Source organism: Xenopus laevis, chromosome 9_10S (genome assembly GCF_017654675.1).
Source record: "Xenopus laevis strain J_2021 chromosome 9_10S, Xenopus_laevis_v10.1, whole genome shotgun sequence".
In the NCBI taxonomy this organism is placed as follows: domain Eukaryota; kingdom Metazoa; phylum Chordata; class Amphibia; order Anura; family Pipidae; genus Xenopus; species Xenopus laevis.
In genome coordinates, this window is record NC_054388.1 from 93683238 (window position 1) to 93705232 (window position 21995).

Consider the following 21995-nt stretch of genomic DNA (forward strand, 5'->3'; position numbering starts at 1 on the left):
TCAGCCAGATCTCGATCGGGGAAGCCCGTCGGGGGGCCCCATACACGGGCCAATAAGCTGCTGACTCGGTCTGTCGGCAGCTTTTATCGGCCAGTGTATGGCCACCTTAAGTGACCACCAACTTCATTGTGCCTGCCTCTTGTGTCTTCACTGCTCCACCCCCAATTATATCTGCCCCGCCCCTTTGTTTGAGTTTAGCCGGTGGCAACCTTACCCAGTGGGCTCAGACCCCCCCAGTCCAACGCACTCCTGCTGACCCCCTTACACCTGCATTGTCTCTTCCCCTGTTTTTACTCCCCTGTCCCTGTTGTTACTCCCCTGACATAATCTGCCCAGCAACCATTCACTGTGCCCTGTCTGTCAGACATTTTAGCAGTAAACTCATCTTTCAAAGTCTTTCTGTCACAATTGTTTTTTTTTTAGGCTTCTGGTGCTGATAACACTACCACAGACAACTGTAGAGGTATTCGGATAGTTTTTATGTAGATGAACGCATTAATTAAAGTCACAACATAAACAGCAAGAAGAGCGCCGACGCTCTGCTCCTAAACTGCCTCACATCAGTGAATTGCGCGCCAAATAATAGAGCAGGTGCCTCACATCAGTGAATTGCGCGCCAAATAATAGAGCAGGGAACCACGTGTCGCTGTTACCTTGCGAGCAGCAATTCCCCGCCCACCTCTTCGCTCTAGCCCTTCCTATCGCCTTATAAGGAAGCGCAGATCCCGGTATGGGAAAGAGAGAGGAGAGAGCGGTCGGGTAGAAGTGAGCTGGTACCTTGGTGCTGTGCTTAGTGTTATTCTCTCAGTATCCTGCCCACAGAGCCCGCTGCAACAGGTAAGGCTATTTCCTTGCTCCTCGGCAGGGTACGGGTTAAATCCTGTAGTTTGTGAATGTCATTGGTTTTACAATACAAATTACAATGCCAGTGCTAATGCAGATGTATGAAAAGTTTTACAGTGTTTCAATTCCATAACATGGGTCTAACTTTAGTATTTATACATGTGTTGTATTTATATATATATTGTGTGTGTGTCTTGAGAGAGTTACAGTAGGAAAAGGCTGAAGGGTAGAGGAAAGTTACATTTTGACTCCCCTGTCGCGGTGAATGGTTGTCGCTCATGGTAATTGTGCTGACGTCCTGAGCTGTGTGTTTTTATGAAAGGAGAGGTGATACCAATGGAAAAACTGCAGGGGGGGGGGATAGATTTAATACAATGTACAGTATTTTACTATAATGTTGAGGCTGGGAGGAAGAGGGATGCTCACAGCATTATGTTGCACTAGAACAAGGGGATTCATTCTTCACACTGTCACTATGATGTGTTCATGTACATTATATTCACTCATGACAAGTTGCAATAGTAACATAGTAGGTTAGGTTGAAAAAAGACACAGTTAAACCTTTTAACTCCATTATAACCTGCCTATCTGCCAGTTGATCCAGAGGAAGGTAAAAACCCCCATCTTAAGCCTCTCCAATTTGCCTCTGATGGGGAAAAATTCCTTCCTGACTCCAAAATGGACTAGTCCCTGGATCAACTTGTACTATGAGCTATCTCCCATATCCCTGTATTCCCTCACTTGCTAAAAAGACATCCGACCCCTACTTAAAGCTATCTAATGTACAACTGGGAGAGAGAGGGAGCGAATTCCATATCTTCACAGCTCTCACTGTAACAAACCCCCTCTGAATATTTAGGCGGAACCTCTTTTCTTCTAATCGGAATGGGTGACCTTGTGTCAACTGGAAAGACCTACTGGTAAATAAAGCATTATAGAGATTATTATACGATTCCCCTTATATATTGATACATAGTTATCATATCTCCCCTCAAGTGCCTCTTCTCCAGAGTGAACATCCCCAACTTGCAATCTCTGATTTTTTAAAGAGAAGCTGCCCCTGTTGCTCCTGGAACTCCTGTTGCTCCCCTCTCCTCACTCAAAGAAGACATAGAAAGAGAGCTTGACAGATAATGGCACTAAGGGATGGAGAGTTATAGCCATTGGAAAATCTGGAGGGGGAGAAGGCACCAGTATAATATATGTTACTATAAAGACAGTGTCGGACTGGGACACCAGGGGCCTACCAAAAACCCTTAGACCAGGGGCCCACCCAAAAGCCTTTAGACCAGGGGCCCACTCTAAGATTATTTTCTTCCTCTCCTCATTCAACCTCTATTCGCCTATTCTCTTTTCTTTACACACTATAACCTATTATTCCATCTATTTAGCCTCTTTATTCTCATAGAAATACTGTATAAAGATGAAGCTGGGGGTAAGAGGGGTGTTCTCAGCCATATGTTGCACAATAAACAAACTCTCTTCTCACTCAGAGAGAGAGAGAGAGAGAGAGGTTGACAGATAACAACACTAAGGGATGGAAATGCACTTTAGCACTGCCCGGTTGCACTGCTGTCACTGTGTGAGTGAAGGAGGGGGTCAGATGTGGATGTGGTAGATGCGCAGCATTTTATCAGTGCTACGGAAAATAATGCAGGGTTTTCTTTTTAGCCGGAATACAGCTTTTGCATGGAATTTGATCAGATAGTAAAGTGCGTTTGGGTCTAATTACCATATCTCTTTTGCTTGCCTGTACTACCACCTGTGCAGAGCGCCTCATGAATAATTCCCATTCCCCCATGCATATGCCCCACGTAACAGCTCCCTAGCACCCTGTTTGCCCTGGGTAATATTTGTAAGGGGCTAAATTGTTCTCTTGATTTGTAAGAAACAAAACTCACCAAAAAAGGAAAAGGAGAGTATTTCCAATTATGGGATATGTCCACCACAAAACAGAAGTGAATTTCACATATGGGGTGGGGGAGGATTCAATTACCTTAAGCCCCATGGAGTCTATCTTTCTCTAGCAGAGGAACCCTTTATAGGAGAGGGTTAAAATGTATTATTCACATAAAGGGGTTTGGAAGAATAATTCACATGATGAGATTGTCCGGTTTACCTTGGATGAATGATTTGCCTCAAATACAGGAGAATAATTCAAATATCAGACAAGGAAAATCATTTTTACCCATCAGCAGATGTAGCCACCCAGCAATGATGGAAATATTAGTGGGTAGCAATTGCATCTTCTGTGGGTTCCTATTGTGTAATATTTTAAAGGGGACATTTACCTTCTAAAGCAGAGTTGATCCACCCAGCTGTTGCTGGACTATACATTTCTTCATTTTAATATTACAACAGGTTATAGTATGATTCAATTTATTGTCCATAGATATGGATTTTTTTAAGTAACATTGCATAACAATACTTTATATTTTATTAAAGGCAAACGCATCCTGCCTATCCTGTTTACATTTTCTGTCTTGTTGGTCTCATAAGACCATCACCCAAAGCCGGTAAATAATTATTATTTTTTAACTCTGAAAACCTAAACAACACTATATTTCCCTTGCTGAAGTTGGTTACAGTGTATTATTGAAAAAGGAAAAAGTGTAGATTTCACTCCTTATGTTTTACAGCATCGAGATAACTGACAAAGTGCAAAGTGTGAATGCTGTTGCATCTGTGATTTAGGTCTGAAATGCCTCCTATGTAGAGATAGGGAGTGCGAATAAATTAGTTTTAGGTAAGTGCTCTTTAAAAACTACATTTACCAAATGCTAAATAAAGCCAGTTTAGATGTGCATTTGTGCAACCTGTGGCTCTATAGCTTTTGTTGAGGTAAAGCACACAGAGGATGCTGGTAGGTGTAGTCCAACTAAACTCAAAGATCAGCAGTAGGATGCTGAAGCATTCGTTGCACAAACGCAATAGCACACAAATGCAATAGCATTTAACGTCAGTGCCTAAGTAGGCTTATGGGGGCATTTGTACAAATGGGTTTAACGAATTGAGATTGATCCTGACATATTCCTAGACAATGATTTTGATGAGCACTGACTGTAGAGTGAGTTTTCAGTTTCTGTATCCTGCAGTATATTTCAAGCCTAATAGGGCAAAATAAAAATATTGTGTATATCTACATGGGGTCAAGTGACCAAGGTGGCTAGAGTGACCCTGAACACTTTGTACTTTATAGTACATACTGAATAGTAGTACAGGTATGGAACCTGTTATCCAGAATGCTTGCGACCTTGGGTTTTCCGGATAATGGACCTTTTGTCTACTAGTTCTGCTTCCAATAAGGATTAATTATATCTTAGTTTGGATCAAGTACAAGGTACTATTTTATTACAGAGAAAAAGGAAATCATTTTGAAAAATGTGGATTATTTTATTATAATGGAGTCTATGGGAGATGGCCTTTCTGTAATTCAGAGCTTTCTGGATAACGGGTTCCTAGGTAACGGATCCTATACCTGTACAGGTATGGGACCTCTTATCCAGAATGCTCAGAACCTGGGCATAAGGGATCTTTCTGAAATGTGGATCTCCATCCTTTAAGTCTACTAAAAAAATATTTAAACACGATTTTAATTCAATAGGATTGTTTTGACTCCAATAAGTTACATTCTGTTTTAGTTAGGATAAAGTACAAGGTACTGTTTTGTTATTACAGGTTAAAAAGTCATTTTGAATGATTTGATTAAAATTGAGTCTATGGGAGATGGCCTTAATTTGGAGATTTCTGGATTACAGGTTTCTGGATACAGATCTCATGCCTGTATGTGCTGCTTGATGGGTTGGTAATACAGGTATGGGAGTGCTTGGGGAGTGTGGGGGGGGGTGTTTTCCCAAATTTGGATCACCAAAAAAAATTCAATAATAGGCTACTAGGCCCTCTAGGCTCTAGGCCACTAGGCCCTCTACACTTCAGGGGCCCAGCTGTATCTTACAGTGTGGCAGTGAAACACTGAACAAAGCACAAGTTTGGGAGTGGTAAGGGGCAGGTCAACCCATCATGAATACATGCATCATTATATTCATAGGGAAAGCACAGATCCTTCTGCTTTATTTTGGAGTGCAAGGACCTGCACCATTGGAAGCAAACTGTGAAAAACTGCACTTTTTTCCACTGTCTGTAAAGGAGCCCTTCAGGATTCTGGTTGTGTGTCCAGAAGGTCTTCAAGTTATATGTTTATTTGTGGTTGACTTTTTTCAGTTGCTTTCCCTCTTTTACTTTAATCGTTTTCCCAAAATTTAAGTTTATGGTTTAATGTTGCTTTCTCTAGTGTCTCTAGTCTGGCAGCTCAGTGATCCCGGAGCAGATTCTGAACTCTTACAATTTGCTACATTTAGTTGATATAATTAGTTGATACATTTCTGAGCAGCATCTGTGGAATATTTTATATTCTAACAGCTGCCATTAATGAAACTATTCTGCTCAGCAGGACTAAAGATAATAAATGTATCAACTAAATGTATCAATTTAGAACAGTTAAAGAGTCGCAACCGCCCCTCTCAGAGCTGTTTTAGAAGGTGGAAAATGAAACTTTACACTTCAATATTAGAAAAACGGTCACACATAGAAAACAGAAAGTAATTGGGAAGTCTTTATTTCTGGTCCTCAATCAGAAACCAACTGAGCTGAAAAAAGTGTTTGAAGGTGAACATTCATGAGCTGTGAATGTAAGCTACATAGGAATAATAACTTTGGTGTAAACCTCTTTACAAACAAATATAGGAGTAACTGTGTCTGTTAAATAAATATTGGAAAATGCAGACTGTTTAAGCAAATTAATTGTAAAAAATGATATCTTTTTTTTGAGTGTAAGCTCTTTTGGACAGGACCCTCATTACCTCTTGTAATGATTATTTGTGGTTTTGTGGAGGTTACCGTTAGCAGGACTTGCCTATCTACAATTAAAAACCATCTGTATTAATGTGTCTTATTAATGTAATTTATATTTTATAGGAGTCGTGTTATAGCCTTGCTTATTGACACTCATACCCTGCTCATTGTACAGTTCTCTCCTGTTTATTCGCTTCCCATGTTGTCATTAGAATAATAACATGTGGTACAGTAGCAATGTGAGAACCGCATAGCACAGTTGTTACTGTGGATACAGAACTCATTAGAGGGTTCATGGAGTGCTCCCTTTAAGTGAAGGAAAAACAAAAGAGGTGAAGATATGTAGCTTTCCAGAATGGGGCCGTGAGCTATAGGAAATAGAGAAGGTGTAGCAGGGGGCAATGAACAAAACAAAAGCACAAGATAAAGGCTAATGCTATTGGGTGGATTGTTTTGTGTAAAATTACATTGATAGGATATTGACATGTTTTGAAAAGCATTCATATCAATTTGGTTTTCCAAATACCCTACAAGAATGTAAACTGGCTCATTTATGAAAGCAAGAACAAGTGCAAATCACTCAAATGGCCAATAAAATTCAATGTGCATTGACTCATATCACAAAGGTATTGTCACGCCTAGTAGCCCAAACCCCACATAGGAATGACCACCAGGGCCAGAGGTCTAAAGTATAGACTAGGAGGGAATAGGCTGGCTAGAAGAATAGAAGGATGCTTGCACAGAAAATAGTTTATTAAGCCAACATAAAGTGAACAACTACCGTTGTACCGGAACAGGCAGGATAATAAAAAACTTATTGGCTCAGGAGGAATAGTTAAGCATAAAAAAATCCTGGGACAGGCAAAAATACTAGCAGAGAACATGATACCAGCAAAAATCAGGATCAGAACCAGGTACAGGGTCAGGGTGCCTACCCAGCAATTATGAACAATGAATGACAGGGTGCTTGGGCAATCAGGAACAAGGACAGGGTGCTCGGCACTCAGGAACAAGGACAGGGTGCTCCGCACTCAGGAACAAGGACAGAGTGTTCAGCAGTCAGGAACAAGGACAAGGTGCTTGGCACTCAGGAACAAGGACAAGGTGCTCGGCACTCAGGAACAAGGACAGGGTGCTCAGCAATCAGGAACAAGGATAGGTTGCCCAACCCAGCAGGTAGACCAGCAGGTACAGAGACCCAGGAACTGACAAAATGGGAAGCTCTCTGTTGGGAGCTCATTAGGGATAGGCTGCAACTGCCAGTTAATGCAACCAACTAGTTGGACTTATTAGGGGTCATTTACAATGCCCCATTCAGTGTGCAAAGTGCAAAAAATAACTGCAGGCCTCTTTGCTCCATTTCAGAATGCAGATACCTGCAAACTGTGCTTTGATTACATTCAACAGCACTCCATTAAATAAAGGTGGGTGGGGGGAGGCATGTGGACATCCCCACTCCGGTCCACTATCTAACCATAACGTTAGTGCCTTAAGGCAGGTAGTAGGGACAGGGCTAGCTGCACCTCCTGAATTGAGCCAATTTTTTTATCCGGTGCTCAGTGCAGAGTGCAGCACGCAGAGGGTGCAAGTGCTTCATGAATGAGCACTGAGTGGTTGAATAACCCATATTCCAGTATAAGTCAGATCAAAATACCAGAAACATCCATAGTGTCATATGTAATTCTTCTAAAATTGCCAAGTTGTGCCATAGCAACCAAATAGCAACTGAGTTTTGATCAGCATCCTAAAGGTTGGAAAACATAAATTAGATTGTTGCATTTCAGCACCACATATCTTGTGGACAGCTACTTTCACTTTTGCCTCTTGGTCTTACTGTCACCAACTGAACTGCTTTATTTGAGCCGCAGATAAGAAAGCAAAATAGCAATAACTCAAGGGGGCCTAATTTTTTACTTCTAATGATCTCATAATTTAAAGAAACACAAATGTTACTATATTTGTTAAAAATCCTAATATAAAAACCTTGGATTAATAAAAGTGTTTTTAAAAAAAATCTTGGATACATGTATGGGTCCTATTATCCAGAATGCCGGTTTTCCGGATAACGGATCTTAACATATTGTGGATCTTCATACCTTATGTCTACGAGAAAATCATGTAAACATTAAATACACCCAATAGGCTGGTTTTGAGTCCAATAAGGATTAATTATATTTTAGTTGGGATCAAGTACTGGGTACTGTTTTATTATTACAGGGAAAAAAGGAAATCATTTTTATAAATTTTAATTATTTGATTATAATGAAGTCTATGGGAGATGGCCTTTCAGTAGTTCGGATTACGGGTTTTCAGATAACGGATCCATACCTGTACCCCGAATTTGTAAATTTACAAGCTCATAAAAATGAAAACTTAAATGGTATAAATAGTTCACAATTTGCCTGGGAATGGACAACTCCCATTGACTTCTACATGGGCTCTTAAGCTTTTATACCGAGGTTTTACATTCAGGTTTATCAAAAAAAAAAATTAGCTTAATAAAAACTTGATTTGAAGTTATAATTTATCAAAGGTCAAAGTGAGATTTATCAAAGGTCAAGCTAATTTTTGTGTACTTTGACTAGGGAATAGTCCAAATTTGATTTGATTTTGAAAAAAAATTTAAAAACTAGAATTTCAAAATGTATCATGTACTGTCTCTTTAAAAAATTGACTTCAACCATTCGCCATCTAAAACCTGCCGAATTGCTGTTTTAGCCTATGGGGGAACTACTAGAACCTATTTGGAGTCAATTGTTGAAATTTGAAAAATCTAAGTTTTTTTGGGGGGAAAACGTTGATTCACTATTACTTTGATTTGTATTCGATCAAAAACGGACCTATTCGATTGAAAACAGACCTAGATTTAATTACGGTTGGTTTTTGAATTTGAATTTCGAAGTTTTTCAAATTGACCCTTGATAAATCTGCCCCTGGGTGTATGAGTTTTAGTGCAAAAAAACTAGACTCTCAATAAAAACTCAAATTCGAACATTGATTATATTATATGTAAATCATGAACCTGTCCTACATGTTCTCCCTGTTGTTTTGCTATTGAAGACTGTTACAATAAAGAAATGTGGACATCTCCAATTTTTTTTTCTACTTATTGCAGTCCAGTTCAGGTCCTGTACTAAAGTATTACGAAATCACATTATTCATAAATATATATATTTTACATATATATTTTTTCATGGCAAGGGGGGGAACCACACTGGAACTTTGTTACAATTCATATTTGATCCCACCACCATCCACCAGCTACATCTGATTTTGTTGCACACTATGTGGGTATGTTGGTTGGGCCCTCCTGCTCAAAATATTATACCTTCAATCTCTGGGGCATCAGTTCTGGCAGCTGCACTTCCCTGATACTTCTGCTGGGTTCACTCTCTGAATTGTGTTGAGTCTCTTTACAGGATGAGAAGAGACGTGGTGGACCACACTGCATTCAATTTAGCCAACTATTTGACCATTTACAATATGTGTGTGGAACATTTTAGGTTTTGAAAGAAAAAGTAAAAAAGAATGACCCATTTAAATTGCACCCTTTCACCAAATCTGTCCTCGTTCCTCTAATTAATGAATTAAAACACAACTTTTAATACTGCTACAGATAAAATTGTCCTACGTGGTTAAAATATCATAAGGTTAGGAGCACAAAGGAACAATAGCTGTAAGGGTTATAGATTAACAGTACGCACACTGGCCGTTTTAATTACAAATATCTAGTCTGCCCATTCACTTCATATATTGCTGTGTATATAGTAATGTACCAGATTTCTCTGACAAATAGCCCGAATCCCACACCACCCCAAGATATCACATCACTGAATAAAAACCCTTATTGCCCAATTTTAGTGTGAGTTCTAACGCCCTGCCTTACCAGAACTAAAATATGCGCCAAAGGCCTGTTTGAACATTTTAGGTGATTTGGGAGGTGGGCAAAGTTGGCATTCAGCCCTCCTCTTATAAGTAAATAAGAATTTTTTTAAATCCAAAACGAAGGGTGGATTTGGCTTGCCTAACTGCAAGGTTAAGTGGAAAACAGTAGGTAAAGGAATATTCTTATTCCAAACTTCACACTATTATAGAATACAATAATCTGCTATGACAAAGCACAGTGGGAATTTATACAGTCTCATTAAACTGTTATTGCAGTCTGCCTGAACTTGGGGTTTTCCACAAAGAAAAAAAAAACCCCTTCCTTTCCATCTGTTTTACATTTCTTTCCAATTAATAAGATTGGATTTGTTTGGGATCTATTATATGGAAAGCTTGGGACCTAAAAAGGTGGTAACATAGAACAATATTCTTTAAGGTTCCAAAAAACATCTGAATAACAATTAAATAAAACCCAATAGGATTGTGTTTCCATCAACTTTTGCCTGCACACTTCATTCCACTGATAGAATTTTTCCTGCAAATTGTTAGAAATCGTCAGAAATCATGAGAAATCTGGGGAGACAGGAGGCTGGGGGACAGAGCAGAATATCTGGTAACTCCTGAAAAATCAGGGGAGCTGACAGCTCTGCATTTCTTAGTGGCAGATTTATCAAGGGTCGAAGTGAAAATTAGAATTTCGAATTCGATGGTTAAAATTAAATGTACTGTCCATTTAAGAATTAAAATTTGACTATTGACACCTTAAACCTGCCGAATTTCTGTTTTAGCCTATGGGGGGGGGCATCCTGGGATCAATTTGGAGTTGTTTCCCGCCTTCCTGAAAATCACCTTTTTAGTTTTGAATTCCCCTTCAATGTTTGTCCCTTTACCCAAGCTAGCTTCTGGTTTTCAGATCCTGTCCAAGCCCTGTAGATACTTCTACTGCTGACCTTTCTGCTGTTTGACAACGATTGTTTGCCACCAGCCCTGATCTTTTGCTTGTCCTTTGTTTTGTCTTATCTTGTTGGTACCTCACTGGCTACACCTACTTCACTGAGAATTTAGGTTATTACCAGCAGTCATTTCAGGCAGGTTCCCGACCTGTAGTTGTTGTTACAGGTTTATTTTTAATCAATGACACTTTTTTCAACAAAGTCCATGGTAAAAATGTACCAAAAAGTGTGAATAGCTGAAACGCAGTTTTCCCTTGTGCACAGTCTGGGGGCAATGGAATTATAAATTTGGTGAATCAACAACCGATGGCTTTGATCTTGACTCAGCTGGAGATTCATGTTTGGGGGGGAAGAACATTACGTGCCAGTTGCCTTGAAAAGCAGTTGGCATAATGTCGTAATGGTCAGGAGTATAAATTATATTCAGTCAATAAAGCTGTGACCTCTTTAACATCCATATAGTTTTGCTGTCCATTTATTTGTCAGTTGGATGGGTGTTAGTTTAACAGGGCCGCCGCAGGTCTCTGTAAAGTTTAAATACCGTCATGGGAAAAATGTTTTTTTTTTTTCAGTTAATAGTGCTGCTCCAGCAGAATTCTGCCCTGAAAACAGCAAACAGATTTTTTTTTATATTTAATTATGAAATCTGAAATGGGGCTAGACTTATTGTTTAGTTTCCCAGCTGCCCCAGTCATGTAACTTGTGCTCTGATAGACTCCCTAGCAGCCTAACAACAGAACAATGGGAAGGTAACCAGATAACCACTCCCTAACACATGATAACAGCTCCCTGGTAGATCTAAGAACAGCACTCAATAGTAAAATCCAGGTCCAGGTCAGTTACGTTGAGTAGGAGAAACAACAGCCTGCCAGAAAGCAGTTCCATCCTAAAGTGCTGACTCTTTCTGAAAGCACATGACCAGGCAAAACGACCTGAGATGGCTGCCTACACACCAATATTACAACTAAAAAAATAGACTTACTGGTTTAGGAATGACATTTTATAGTGTAAAGAGAATTATTTGCAGTAAATAAAAGAAAATAATGTAATTTAGAAATAAAAACTACATCATACAAAATCATGACAGAATCCCTTTAAGCTCCCCACCAATTTCCAGTTTTACCACACTATATGTGTACTAGTTGGATTCCTGTTTCTATCTCTATCTCATCTAAGCAGTGATCAGTATTTACAATAGGATATAAAGATGGGGATTTTCCTTGAAAAATATGTATGAAAGTATGAGTATGAAAAATAGCATAAACACTATATTTACAAAAGTATCATGACATTTAATAAAAGGTCAGCTTCTTACATGCAAAAATAAATGGGATACAACTGATTCATGAATATATCACAACCTTGTGGATGGTCAACTTGAAGTTAGCTGCGGTGGCCTCAGTGTGGGGAGCCAGAGTGTGCAGCACCATTAAAGGAATTTGAAGTTTAACTGATGCATAGGAGCCTAATCCTGGAATTACTACTACCTGATCGAGACAGGTGTAAAGTTCAGGTGTGCTGGATCTTGTGACTGAAAACATGCAACCAGCACTTAGGCACACAATACATTAAACCCAGTAGGACTGTTTTTTCTTAAAGAGATAGTTCACCTTTCACTTAACTTTTAGTATGTTATAAAATGGCTAATTCTAAACAACTTTTCAATTGGCCTTCATTTTTTCTTTTTTTATAGTTTCTGAATTATTTGCTTTCTTCTGCTGACTCTTTGATCCTTCCAAATGGGGGTCACTGATCCCATCTAAAAACAAATGCTCTGTAAGGCTACAGTTGGATTGTTATTGCTACTGTTTATTACTCATCTTCCTAACCAAGCTCTCCCCTATTCATTTTCCAGTCTCTTATTTAAGTCAATGCATGGCAACTAGGGTAATTTGGACCCAAGCAACCATGTTATTGAAATTGCTAACTGGAGAGCTGCTGGATAAAAAGCTAAATAACTCAAAAACCACATAAAATAAAAAATAAAACCAAATGGATAATTGTCTCAGAATATCACACTCTACATCATACTAAAAGTTAACTAAAAGGTGAACAACCCCTTTAAATAAGGATTAATTATACCTTAGTTGAGATCAAGTACAATGTACTTGTTTATTAATACCAAAAAAATTAAATCATTTTTGAATAGGTAATTAAAATGGAGTCATACCTGTAACAAATGGATGCCATACCTGTACTAATATTTTATCTAGGCACAATACTGTGTTCTTTTTCGTTTTTAAACTTTTCCATATTTTGACATTTCATTTTGTTGTATAAAAAAACTGGCAGCCATGTACCTCACTACCTTCCTCTTATTTGTGCTGGCTCGGGGCTACCTTTGTACTGTTCATGCATACAAATGAAGAACTGCTTCTTTATAAGAATGGGTACTAACAGGAGTCTACAATATGCAACAGAAGTGATGTTAGCAAGAAGCACAGTGGATGCCCAGGTGTTGAATAATGGATATTCTGATGGATGCCGAAGGTCATGCTGCCACTACTATTCCTACCACTGAAGCGCTCCTCACCACCCTTCTGCAGCGCTTGGAGGAATAAGATTATTTGGTTCAAGGTCTGCACAACCTCTCTCAGGTTGGAAGCCTTGCAACAGACGCCGAACCCTGAGTCCACCCTAAAACAAATGTGGCATACCCCTCAAATGGTTAAAAAAATTATTAAAACAAAAATATTTAACAGTTACAACTTTTAAACACAATCCCACTTTAAAATATGAAAAAATGCAGTTTTTTTTTAATTTTTATAATTTTTTCGGCATACAGGATATGATGTCACGGACATAAGATAGAGAAGGAGGATGTAGCTTCATCTTATCAGTTCGCCAAGTATAACATGGAGACGGAAACTCTGGAGAAAGGGGTAACGTCATGGAAAATTTGCATTTTCGAGAATTTGGGGAGTAACGACCCTTTGCCTGAAGTGAATTAGCAATGTTCCTGTGGATGGTGTATCTGGTGAATTTTTACTAGCGATGGCCACTTCGCCCCTAGTAAAATTGTCCCATGGAGTTTGTGAAGGCTTGTTGAATATGTTTATTTCACCAGTCCTTCAGAACCTAAACAACCCATTATGAGATATCAGGAGGGCAATTTTTTGGATCTCACACATAGACCAATGGACTGTCTGTTTGGTTAATAAAAATGGAATTGGCACCCAACAACTGCTTGTATTAAGCTGCATCTAGCCAAAGTAGTAGATGGAAAACCTAATCTTTTACACAGTTAACACAACATTTGGGTCAATGCTTTGTTATTGCATCCATTGAATAATAGCTGTTAACAATATACTGTAATAAACAAAATCCATGACTTTATATCCTTAGTTCCGCTTAGTGTTAGTTATAATAGATATTCAGTAAGAGTCACATGACTCTCTGGAATGTATGTAATAAATAATGAAAACCCTGTTGTAAATTATGAGGATATTGGAAGTCACCTTGGAGTTCCATGATGGTTATGGAACATTATTATGTATATTATATATCCATAAACACTGTATTGAGCAAAGTAGAGAAATCACTTAGGAGGTTATTTACTAAAATCAGAAAATGTCTCACTATTTTCTTAAAATTATTTCAACCAAACTCCCATTCATATGTTTACTGTTTTTATCAATAATTTAACTCAAAAAATTCTGGTGCGGGAAAAGACAAAATCAAGAAAAAAACTGAATCGTGCAATTTTTTCGGATTTGACTCCCGAAAACCACAAATTAATCGGATTATTGTACAAAACCCAGCACAGATCATGATTTCTCCAAATTGTAAACAGGACATCTGCCATTGACTTCTACATGGTTTGAAATGGAGTACTTTTTTATTCTGACTTTTAACACCATTGTGGATTAATAAGTTCAAGTTTTTGTTTTCTCAGAAAAAATTATGTTTTCCCCTTTAAAACTCCAACCAGAAAAAAAATAATTTTAATAAATACCCCTGAGTATCTCATCTGTGCACCAGTATTATGGGGTGCAGGGAATATCTTAGCAGTGCAAGTGAGAAATTTGCATGGAAAGGGTACCAGTAAGAAGGCTAAAGAAAAAGATCACAATTTGCGCATGTGGGGAGATGCAGATTAAATAAGGTTTGGGGCAAGAAAAATAGGGAACATTAAGAAAGCTGAAGGAATGGGAAGAAAATAAGGGAGGCAGAGAAAACAGGACACCAGAAATGGAATTGGGACAATTTTACTGGTGGACGGACCCTTGGTAGCAATTTCTCTGGTGGATCAAAACTGGCGTTTTCTGTGATTTAACTATGTCCCCTAGTTTCACAAACATATCTCTGTTTTTCCTCGAGTCATAAATCATTAGTTCAAGTCTCTTTACTGTGCAATTAATATAAAAATCATATCAAACGTTCTTCTGATTTTCTTATTTTAAATTCTCAAACTGAGATTACTGTGTTTTAAAGCATGTAACAAACGTTGATTTGGTGTAACAATGAAGTTTGTAACAGCTTTGGAGAGTCATTAAATCACTATTCTAACTCAGTCTGAGGGCATATGCCTTTTCTCTCAAGACAAATCAGTCTAATTTACACCTTCCTTTTTCCCCCCCCATTACACTTCTTAAATGTGACAAGATCTCTGTCTCCCGACAGCTAAACTACTAACTTAGGTTTGCATCCTTCTGCTCCCCTTTGATTATTGTAATCTCTTTGTAATGGTATCTTTGCTCAGCATTTTCCAATCATGTAATTCTAATTGTGGCTGCAAATATCTTGGCATCATGTCATTCCATGCCAGCTTCTTTTCATGATTGTCTCTGCTAGCTTCCTGTGAAATTCGGTAAACACAACAAATTATTTCAGAAGTTTTGCAAGCCTCACTGACAAAGCCTTTCGCTCTTTTGCACATGCTAAGGGGTCTATGCACAAAATGCAGACTTGTCCTAGTTTCAATTTTTCATCAGTCTCCAAGCAATTAAAAAAAAAAAGTAAATTGACCTTTTTAGGTGTTCCAGAACTGAGTAAATATTAAGGTGGTTATTTATCAAAATACGATTTTTTTTTCTGGTTGGACTAATAAAGGGGAAAACCACATCTTTTTGTAGAAAAAAATTTGTTGTGATTTATTAAACCCCAATGGTGTAAAATGTTTGAATAAAAAAGTACTCAAACTCTTACCTGCCGAGTTCATCTAGAAGTCAATGGCAGATGTACTGAAGATATCCTTATTTGTGCTGGGTTTCCGGAAAAGTCATGGTATCATAAATAGGTGGAAAAGCCCATGTGGATTTAGTTGGAGTGGCTTTCCAAAAATAATGAGATATATTTGGATTTTGATAAGTAACCCTCCAAGTCTTTGTTGCAATATTCATGATTTTCTTGTTTTATATTTTCTCCTGGCTAACATAAGCAGCATGACAAAGGGAGAACAGAAAATAAAACCAATAGCAATCAGGCCAAAGCAAAACCTGGACATACCGAAGAGTAGAGGTTTTCAGCCTGCAGTTCTTCCTCTTTTGAACTAGATATGCCAACACCAAATGGCTAGCAGTTATATAACAGGTGGATAACAACAAGTTCACATTCCAGCTGTGGGAGAACTAGGGTTTTTTTTAACTGGTTTTGGAATACTGGAAACTGAAGATCAACAACATAGAGGCTGTACTTCTTTACGGTCATTAAGACAGACATCAGACATGGGATGGAACATCTTTGAAGATAGAGCACCAGCAAGAAATTAAAATCATTACTTTATAAATAATATTTTAAAATCATGGAGCACACGTAGATTCAAAATAGACAATATTGTATGTGCTTCAACCACCTTATTTAACCTTGTAGGTTTGGTGCAAAGCAGTCCAGAAACCCTTTCCAGGGGTTTGCATAGACATACAGGAAAAAAATACTGCTGCAGCACCTCTTTGTTGCAAAAAGTGAAAACTTAAATTTATTAGGTGAAACAACCAGGCTGGTTGATGCCTGGTTGTTTGACCTATTAAAGTCAAGTTTTCCCTTTTTGCAACATAGAGGTGCTGCAGCAGTATTTTGTTCCTGGAGCACACATAGATTAACGGACCACATGCTTGACGTGTTTCTTGGCTATAGTGACTTCAGCAGTTAGTATGATAGTCACACCCAAATTTAAAATTCCAAGAAAAAAATATCCCCATGAACATTAACCCAAAACTCATAAACAAAAACAACACATACAAGATATTTTTAGCGTAAAGGGCTAATCAATCACATAAATAATATTGTGTAGATTTAAATATTATATATACGTGAACTTTAAAGTTAAAACTGGGTAAATAGATAGTATGTACATAATAAAACATGTTTCCAATATATTTAGTTAGTCAAAAATGTAATGGAGTGAGCAGATGTCTAACATAACAGAACAGCGACTTGAAGGGGGGCCACATGGGACATAACTGTTCAGTAAGTTTGCAATTGATCCTCAGCATGCAACTCAGATTGAAAAGAAAACAGTTATGACCCATGTGCCCCCCTCAAGTCACTGATTGGTTGTTGCCTGCCTGGTAACCAATCAGTGGGAACCAAGAGAGCTGAAAAGCAGGAAGTAGTGTTCTGGCTATTATGTTAGACATCTGGTTACGCCATTACTAGTGCAGAGAGCTTAATAGCTTTCTTTACCATAGAAAAGCCAAATTTAAAGTTACCAGAAGTGACTTTTTGCCACCCCTATTAACTTGGGGCTGCTGCCCCCTGAAGCGAGTTTCTCAACTTGCCTCATGGCAGCAGCACCCCTGGGTTCCACGAGCCAAAATACACTCTGGGGGTCACAAGTTCATTTGCTACCCCACATTTTTAATGGTTTGTGTTAAACCTGCATGATGGATCACTCATTTGGCCTTAGAAAATTTACATGATTTTGACATATACCCTTATATGATTTTTTCAATTTAAAACAAATTAAAAGCCTTCAAAACAAACACCCTAAGCATCATTTGACCGTTGATATCTTACTACGAGGGACTTGCAGTCTAAAAAAGGTCTAACGCCTAACTTAGGGGCACATTTACTAAGGGTTGAAGTGAATTTTCCACTCAAAAGATTTCATTGTACGATTTTACTTTAACCGAATATGGCCAAATTCAATAAAAAAAACCTTTGTCTTCGAATATTGTAGTAATGCTATTCGATGGTCGAATTTCGACGTTTTTTACACTTCGAAATTCGACCCTTGATAAATCTGCCCCTAAGACTCCTGTTCATAGTATCATACTTCATATAGGATTGCACCCAGTCGCTCACATCAAATCTGATGAACAATAAATTCTCAGCTTGCATTTTTTTCATCTTCAGGAAATTAAAAGTGAACAGAAATGTTCTGAAGTCTGAGTTAACAAGGAAAACACCAACTCGTTTGATGGCTGTTTCTATGTCGACACTGCTATTAAATGAAATGTAAAAGCTTCTCATGGCAACTAGGAGGCCGTCTGTTGCATCTGATACGGAGAAACCTCTCCATAGCTACATTCATGTGTCAGCTTTTGGCCCTTTTGTATAAAGCTTGCTGAAGTGCTTACTAAACTATATGTTTTCCCGTTGTTTCACTTAAACAGCCATGAAAATGTTTATCTCGAAATGCTCTTTTAGCAGATTGAGGTTTCCAGTAAAAGAGGGGAAATCATTACGTTTATGAGGCAGCGTGAATTAAATCACTAATTTTTACACTCGCTACACAAATGTGTCACTGCATTTGTGACAAAGTAGTAAATAGCCAGTAGTAACCTGGTCAGAATGAATTCTCTATCTGCATGATCGAGTGGCAAACAAGCAGAGGGGGTGGAGGGGATGAACTCTTCAGATTAGACTGGAAACCACGTAGAAGCACCATAAAATATTAAATGCTGTAAATAGTTGAAAAGAAGATTAGTTGTATGCAGTAAGCAGCAGGATCATCTTAGAAATATCTTAATAGTACAAATGCACAACTTTTATTATTATAATGTTTTATTTATCTTTAATTAGGGCACAATTTTAGGCTGCCCTTTATTCCCAAATTTACATTTACACAGACCTTTAATTTTAAATCATCATGCAGGGTTGCATTTAATTTATACCTAGTACTTTTTTAATTGTCTTCCTTTTTAAATTGGTGATCTTTTAATCTTAGGTTAAGAACCTTTTTTTGTATTTCAGATAATTAATGTGAATGAAATGTTTTTCTACTCATTCCAAATTTAAATTTTACATTCAAATTCAGCATTAAAAGAAAGGTCGACTCTTCTTTCTAATCTCTGTAATTGGACAATAAAAATATGTTGGCTCCAGCAGCCGAAGCAGACCATGTCTGCTCAGACAGGAAGTTAGGTATAATTAATTACCTTTAATTACATTTGCACTCTGGAAGGTTAAGTGTCATCAAAACTATGGATTACAACATACTATTACTACCATTTATTGAAACAGTTGTCGAAGAATTAATTGTAATATGCAGCATTTTTTTCAAAAAAGTTTCAGTTTAGTTACTATAATCTGTCTGATTGAATTGTATTTAGAATTTCTTCTTCTCTTTTACTCAAGAGATTGCAATGGTTATTTCATGCAGTGATCTGGTTTTATTTGAATTAAAGCACATGGGAACAGGATCAACCAAAAACAACTATTTGCAGCAAATCTGTAGGTGACATTGCTGGAACTCATGTGCAGTAACTCAAGGTTTCAATCTGGGAGTGATTTGGTATTGAAAATTTCTTGATGGAGTACTTTTTAATTTGGTCTTTTAACACCTTTTAAAAAATTTTAGTTTTTTTTTCCTATGAATTTATCTTTTCCCCTTTTAAAGTCCAGAAAAAAAATCAGACTTTAGTACAGTAAATAACCCCCTAGCTGTCAGATTTACTTGAAGCTTTGATATACTGTAGGGACCAATAAAGTCAATGTATAAATCATTTGATGTTTTTATTTTTAGCTTGCATAGTAGTGTACAACAATAGCGGGTAAGATTTGTATCACTTTTCATACTGTGCAATGCCTCTTTGTAAACAAGTTCTGTTTTAGAATTTCCACTTCATATTATTTAGTATGTTGAAAGAAGTAATAAATGTTAGTCAGGTAGTAAAGGACTTTTTTGTCTAATATTCTATTCTGGTTGTTCTTTTTTTGCCTTACAAATGTGATGGATGTGGTATCGGTGGAGTACTGTCTTGCAGGCTCTCAGCTAAGTGTTTTTCAGATATTGTAAGTTGTGTGTAGGAAACAGTATTGCTAAATAATGGAAAGTTCATCCTATTTTATACTTTAAAAACAAGGGCTCATTTACATTTTTTTTGCAATTTGCACCACAGATGAATGTCATTCTGTTCTTCTCCCATGAATGTAGCACTGGTTGTGTTTGGCAGCTCTGTATTCATAAAATGTGGGCTAGGGACGTCATGTAAGAGTCCACGATCCTGCCCCTAACCCTATAAAATTTGGAAAGCAGGTGTAAGGCAGCAATGTACCAACGCATGTACAATTTACCAGTGTTCCTCCTTTTTGTGGTTGGTTCATTTTACTCAACTGAATATCTAATTGCAACAGAGTTAAGTATTAGTTATCCAGCCATTCTTCATGCATAAGAGTTTGACAAGAGAAAGTAGATTCTTTTATATGCAAAATAACTCATAAAAGCATAATTATACAACAATGTTGTGCTCTTTGAAGCTTTAATTCCTGCTTTGCTTTGAAAGTAAAACTGTTTTGTTCCTGCATCTTATTGCTTATGTTTTGATCTATTGTTTCTCCAGCATTTGCTCCACAGGACTCCAGACAGTTCTCCGCACTTTCAGTTGGTTTCAGCTAAGCACATTTATACCCTTATTTTCTTCCCATTATTTATTTATTGTTCCTTCACCATAGTTATAAGGAGTCTTTAAAGGGGTAGCTCATCTTAAACTTATATATGTGCACTTAGTTGTCAGTTTATATTTTTGTTGCTTTTTTTATTTATAAATTACCCTAGCAACCAGGCAGTGGCTTGTGTGAGAGACTGGAAGATGAAAGGGAGAGGGCCTAACTAGAAAAATAAATAATAAAAAGTAACAATAATATGGTAGCCTCATAGAGCAAAAGTGTTTTGGCTGCATATTTGGAAAACCGGGCAGACTGTCTTGACCCGGGCAGCCCTTCTGGGGTCAAATCTGGGCAGGTGGCAACCCTGTACACTGTAATCAGGGACTTAATGTTATTGACCAATGAGCTCATAACAACTCAAATTAGAAAAATGAAGCAGGTCCCGGAGTTCCCGCCCTACCTGGCCCAGCTGATTCACTAAGGGGCATGTTTATCAAGGGTCGAATTTTTAATTTGAAACTGAAATTAAGTTGAAGTTATTTTTGGCCGAATAGGTCCGTATTCAATCGAATTCGAATTGTACGAATCAAAGTAATATCGCATTCAATCGAATTCGAATCAAAGTTTTCCCCCAAAAAACTAAATTTTTTTTTAAAGTCCACCAGTTGACTCCAAATAGGTTCTAGGAGGTCCACCATAGGCTAAAACAGCAATTCAGCAGGTTTTAGATGACGAATCGTCGAAGTCGAATTTTTAAAGAGACAGTACATGATAAATTTCGATACTTGAATTTTCAAATTTTTTTCAAATTCAAATCGAATTTGGACTATTCCCTAGTTAAATACACAAAAAATAGCTTGAAATTCGAAATTTTTACATTCGAAAATTCACCTCGACCTTTGATAAATCTGCCCCTAAGCGTATCACGGCCAGGTCCCCCCAATCCCCAAAAACCCACTGGGCTCAGGATGATTATCCCCCCTAATGACAGCCCTGAGGGAGCTTCAATAAAAAGAGCAATTTTTAAAGTTGATATAAACTTTTAGGGTGAAAAAAAGAAAGAGCTACTAGTAGTAGCTACTTGTTGTGGCTACAAAATGCCAAAAAAAATTGCATCTGCTAAAATACACATATTATCTCAGCAAAGCCAATAATCACTATTGTATAGCTGTGATAAATAGCTGCTACTAGTAGCTCTGTGTATCTTCACCCTTAGCCCAAAGTAAAAGTAGCTCCATGTGTTATTCATTATTGCCTAAAATTAAGACGGGGTTTTAGTTATGCTATGCTAGTTTACAAAGTTAGGATATAAATTTCCCATACATGCATGACATTTGAAATCCTGTGTAGCCATGCAGCTTATGCAGTTCCATGTCTAGTTCACTAGTAGCCTCACTTGTTAGGTATGCAAACATAAAACTCATTCTTCATTATTGTTCTCATTGTTGTATTGCTTGATACTGTGTTATGTGTCTTTTTACTTTACCATCTAATACGGTACTATAAATATTGTAAAAATTAAAGATTATACTAAATAGATTATAACATTGACTGAACATAAATTAGATAAGAATTGTGGAGTTATTAACACTTTTTTTTCCAGTTTTTCTATTGAGGGAAAATTGGATTTTCATGTATTCAGTCATTATAATTCAATTTATAGTCTATGAATAATATTTGATTGCTGCTTTA

At 37.6% G+C, this 21995-nt stretch overlaps 1 protein-coding gene across 1 annotated transcript in view; it reads left to right on the plus strand.

Moving 5' to 3' along the window:
- The first annotated feature begins 741 nt into the window (after positions 1–741).
- baiap3.S (BAI1-associated protein 3 S homeolog) overlaps positions 742–21995 on the plus strand; it is a 147206-nt gene continuing 125952 nt past the window's right edge. Inside the window, exon 1 of the mRNA XM_041578550.1 lies at positions 742–837. The gene's annotated coding sequence lies outside the window, so the exon portion shown is untranslated. The remainder of the gene's footprint in view (positions 838–21995) is intronic.